At 33.3% G+C, this 5001-nt stretch overlaps 1 non-coding gene across 1 annotated transcript; it reads left to right on the top strand.

Moving 5' to 3' along the window:
• The first annotated feature begins 2895 nt into the window (after window positions 1–2895).
• LOC120126236 lies at window positions 2896–3002 on the top strand. The gene has a single exon (XR_005516440.1). It is a non-coding gene; the product is annotated as a small nucleolar RNA R71 (small nucleolar RNA).
• The last annotated feature ends 1999 nt before the right edge of the window (window positions 3003–5001 follow it).

Here is a 5001-nt window from a genome sequence, read left to right as displayed (position 1 = left end):
TAGCTTTATCTACTTTAATTCCAAGATGCGAAATACGATATTATGCCCTTGGTCACCATGAAGTGGCATTTCTTATAATTTAACACAAGGTTGGTTTCTTCACATCTCTTTAAAATAGTGGCTAACTTGTCAAGATATTGATCAAAACTTTGGCTAAAATAGAAAAATCATCCATAAATACCTCAAGAAAGTTTTCAACCATGTTAGAAAATATAGCCATCATACAACACTAAAACGTTGCTGAAGCATTGTATAAACGAAAATGTAATTTTCAAAAAGAAAATATACCATAAGGTCAGGTGAAAGTAGTCATCTCCTAGTCTTCAGTTGTGATTTCTATTTGGTTATAACCACTATAGCCGTCAAGAAAACAATAAAAACTTTCCCAACAAGCCTATCTAGCATTTGTTCTATGAACAACAACATGAAATGGTCCTTGCGTGTAACTTTGTTCAACTTCCTACAATATATGAATATACACATCTAGTAGTGATGTGTGTAGGCACTAATTTATTTCTTTCATTGGCTCTAACAGTGACGTCGCCATTCTTTGGCACATATTAGACATGAATCATATAATTATTGTCTAAAATAGGGTTGATGATACCAACATCTAACCATTTGATGATTTCCATTCTAACGACCTCTTTCATAAAAGGATTCAGTCTTCTTTGTTGCTCAATTGAACTATTGTTGGGATCTTCCAACAATATTTTGTGCATACAAAAAGTTGAACTAATGTTTTTTATGTCAGCCATGCTTTAAGCAATTGCTAGTTGATGCTGCCTTATAACATTTAACAGTTTCTCCTCCTATAATAAGTGTTTTCTTTGCTGTAAAAATCATAGGTAACATTTTTCTTCCCTATGAAAATCATACTTCAAATGATCGGAAGAGGCTTTAGCTCAAGGGTGGGTGGCTCTTTAATAGAGGGTCGAGGAACTTACATAGGTTGTGATAGATGCTCTAATGATTCAAAGTGTTTCATGTAATTTATTTCAACCTCCTTACTCTCATCTAGTTATTCTACTATCACAGTATTACCCATAGCAGTATCAATGTTCTGGCAATCATCCCATTATTTATGCACAAATACATCAATAAAATCAACTGAGTAGCATTCAACATTATTACTCTTATATGAAACATTATTCAAAAATTGAAAGTAAGGTTTCATCATTTGAGTGCGTAGTGATAACTCCCTTTTAACATCAATAAAAGCTTGGCTGATAACAAGGAAGTGTCGATTAAGTATAATAGGGATATCCTTGTTGACTTCACATCTAATATGATAAAATCGATGGGGAAAATGAATTTTTCCACTCGAGCCAGCATGTTTTCCATAATGCCACTTGGATATATGGTGAATAATCAGTAAGTTAGAAAGCCACAGTGGTGGGCCTTACTTCTCCACTTCCAAACTTCATAAAAATTGACAATGGCATGCCCAAATCACATAATACTTTCCCTAAATTGATCACCAATAATGAAAAAAATAGTGGATCTCCCTGGATCCTTGAGTTTTGGTGGAAACTGACTTGTAGCCATAGCAATATATCCCTCGGTAAGTGCAACGGTTTCAAATTCTCCAAGCCTTATTTTCTTAGAAATAACTTCCTTCATGAACTTAATGTAATTTAGATTTTGCTCCACTATATCAATCAATGAAATGTTGATTATCAATTGCCTTAGGATATCAATGAATTTTTTGTAATGTTGATCCTCCTTTGTATTATTGAATCGTTGAGGACATGGTGGTAGAGGCCTAGGATTTAGTTTTTGAGGAATCAGCGGCAGCATTACAGGCGACAGTGTTGTCTATATTTTGCTAGAAATGTTATCGAGTTACTACATTATCCTATATCCTTTATTGTAACATCCACGGTAGGTGTTTCAATAGCCACCTATGATTCGTTATCTTTCTCTTGGTATTCAAGCCTCTTGTCATCATTCTTCTTCGACTTTTTAGTTGAATTCCCAATATGGAGGCCACTTCGTGTAGTGATGGCTTTAGAATTCTTATTACAACGAGCTTTCCCATGTGCTTTTGGAACTTCAGTATCATTTTGCAATGTTCCTTCTTGTCTATTACTCATAGCATTTGCCAATTGCCCCACATGATTTTCTAATGCTCTTAGCGATACTGATTAACTTTTGATCAAACCTTCATTCCTTTGATTCATCGCCTCATTTCTTGAAATATAATCCTTTAGTAGAGACTCAAGAGATGTTGTGTTAGAGGCCTAATTTAAAAGATTCCCCTTGATAGTTTTGTTGGTTGTGGGATTATTGTTGTTGCACCATTTGGTGTTGTGACTGGTAATGGGGTATCAATTATTCATTTTATTATTGCGGCTGATACTATTGATGTTACATAGCCCTGAACTTTGATTGGAATTCTATATTGGGATTATCTAAATTTTAGGTTCTCCAAGACAAATTAGGATGATTATCGTAATTGGAATTATAAGTGTTCCTATATGAATTGGTGTTGGTGTTCCTATTATATTTTCTCATGAAGTATATTGATTCGAGATTTGTCGAAATTCCTCAAAATTATGATTCTCTCCACAATAAATAAAGATTCAATTGATGCAACCTTTACCTTACATATTCTTCAAAGCTTTTTCATATTGTTTTATCATTTTAGTCAATGTTGTCATCTGTGTGGCCATTATGCTGATAGCATCATTGTCTATTATTGCAGCATTACGTCTGTCAGATATATTTCTCGTGTTGGAATATTAAGAACCATTGTTAGATACCCTTTCAAGGATGTCGTAAGTTTCATTGTAGGTTTTATCCAACAAAACTCCTTTAGTAGAAGCATCAACAACCATTTGTGTTTGCATATTCAATCTATTATAAAGCATTTCCATTTGCTTCCAATGTTGGAAACTATGCATCAGGCATTTGGGAAGAAAATCCTTGAAACACTCCCAAACTTCATATAAGTTTTTATACTCCATTTGTTTGAATGATGTGAGATCATTTATCAGCTTAGTATTCATGTTGGGAGGGTTGAAATAAAACAAAAACTTTTGTACTAACTTATTCTCTGATGTTATAACATCAAGTGACAATGAATTAAGCCATGATTCAGCTTTGTAATGGAGTGGTAAGGAAAAAACATCAACTTTAGTACTTCCTTAGGCATTCATTGTTGTATAAAAGAGACACACTTACATGAATGCTCTAAGGTGTGCTCCAGGATCTTTGGTAAATGATCGATATACCACTCCATTGACTGCATCATTAGAAATATCACGAGCTTTAGCTCAAAATGGGTAGCATGGATGATAGGTCACACAATTTCAGGATTTAGATCATCTAGAGTAGTCATAATGTGCTCACAGATTGGCCTATTGCAGTAATCGATGACGTAGAATTTCAGTTGATTAACACAATTTCCATCCAACAATTCTTCCTCACCATGGTGTAAAAACATTGTTACCATCATCCACATTCATGTTTTCTTGGTTACAGTTTGCTGTTCTATGTCTTTGACGTAATGTACATTCAATTTCAAGGTCAAAATGTTACAAGTCTTGATTGTCTCGACGGGATATAAACCAACAAATCAGAACGAGAAAAAGAAGATACCTCCAAAGGTAAAATAAATAATGTTAGTGAAAATAAAGCAACTCTAATACAATACCATTTTTCACCAATAATGTTACCAAAAACTTGATGCTACTTGTATTTCTACTGTATTAATGCAAGCACACTAGTCGCATATCAAGTACTAAAGTGGATACACAAGTTGTATCGGATGTCAAAACCCACATAGAGTAAGGAATCATAGATTAGAATTGTTAACTTTGAGTATAAAGAGTTGAATGTTGTGATTGAGTAACAACAAAGTTATAGCAAAGGTATAAAATTAGAATAGAAAGTGTTAGATAGTGCAACAATAATTTAGAGAGCAATAAATCAGAGTATTAGCATATGCGGCTTTCATTTGGTTGTTTTCATTGTGGTAATACTGAGGCAAATGTATTCATGTGCTTGCAAAGATTAGCATTACTCAACCACTTAGAACCAATTTTTACCAATACAAGTAATTAAATAGTTAACAATGCAATGACTATTGGCATCACATGTTTCTATATACTAACTTACTTTTGTAATACCAATGATACAAGAAAGTAGTATGCAAAATTAATAAAATTCACCTCTAAACATTATTAAAGTCACATACATAAATATAATTTCATTTCTAAACTTATCTTATAAAAGCTACGGCACACAAAAACAAAACATAAGCAATAATCATATTAAAAGCATTTCATCGAACCCCTTAAGTTCAAAGCCAAACAACATTTGAAATAAGGAAATATACAAAGTTAATATCCATCAATTATATTTTTGAAACAAATGGATGGAAACTAAAATAGATCTCCACTCTATCACCGCTAATACATGGCAGTGCTCCCCCAACAACTACTACACGTACTGACGAAGGGTTTAGGAGAAATTTTGTGGAAGAAAATAATTTGTGAAGAAGAAGGATTGTGAAAAGTGTGAATTCATCCTCATTTTATAGGAAAAATAGTCAATCCAACCAAAAGGAATAGTCCATGAATATCAATATATTTGGCTATTTGATAGTTGCCCTAACAGCTGACCTCTTTCCATAATTTTCTATAACAGCTAGACAACTGAGCAGTTGCTTCCAGTTCTACACTGCGATTTAGTGCAATATCACTTCATAGCATCACCTACAACATAGATCATTTTCACATCATTAGCGTACCATATTCAGTATAAAAACAACAAAAATAACCCAAGTTCCACCAACTATTTTGATAACGCAAATGATACAAAATATGGTGAAATAAACCTAAAATATTTCGAATATGATCCTAATGGTGCTAAAAGTTCAAGTTTAACCAAGGTAAAAAGATCCTAAAAGATAACTCTTTTGGAGAGTTATCACAATACTAACGTTAGTCTTTTTTACAATGAATTACAACTCCCCATATTCAATCCTGGTGGAAA

Source organism: Hibiscus syriacus, unplaced genomic scaffold (genome assembly GCF_006381635.1).
Source record: "Hibiscus syriacus cultivar Baekdansim isolate YM2019G1 unplaced genomic scaffold, ASM638163v2 tig00110450_pilon, whole genome shotgun sequence".
NCBI classification, from domain to species: Eukaryota; Viridiplantae; Streptophyta; class Magnoliopsida; order Malvales; family Malvaceae; genus Hibiscus; species Hibiscus syriacus.
This window is presented reverse-complemented; position numbering and strand designations above follow the sequence as displayed.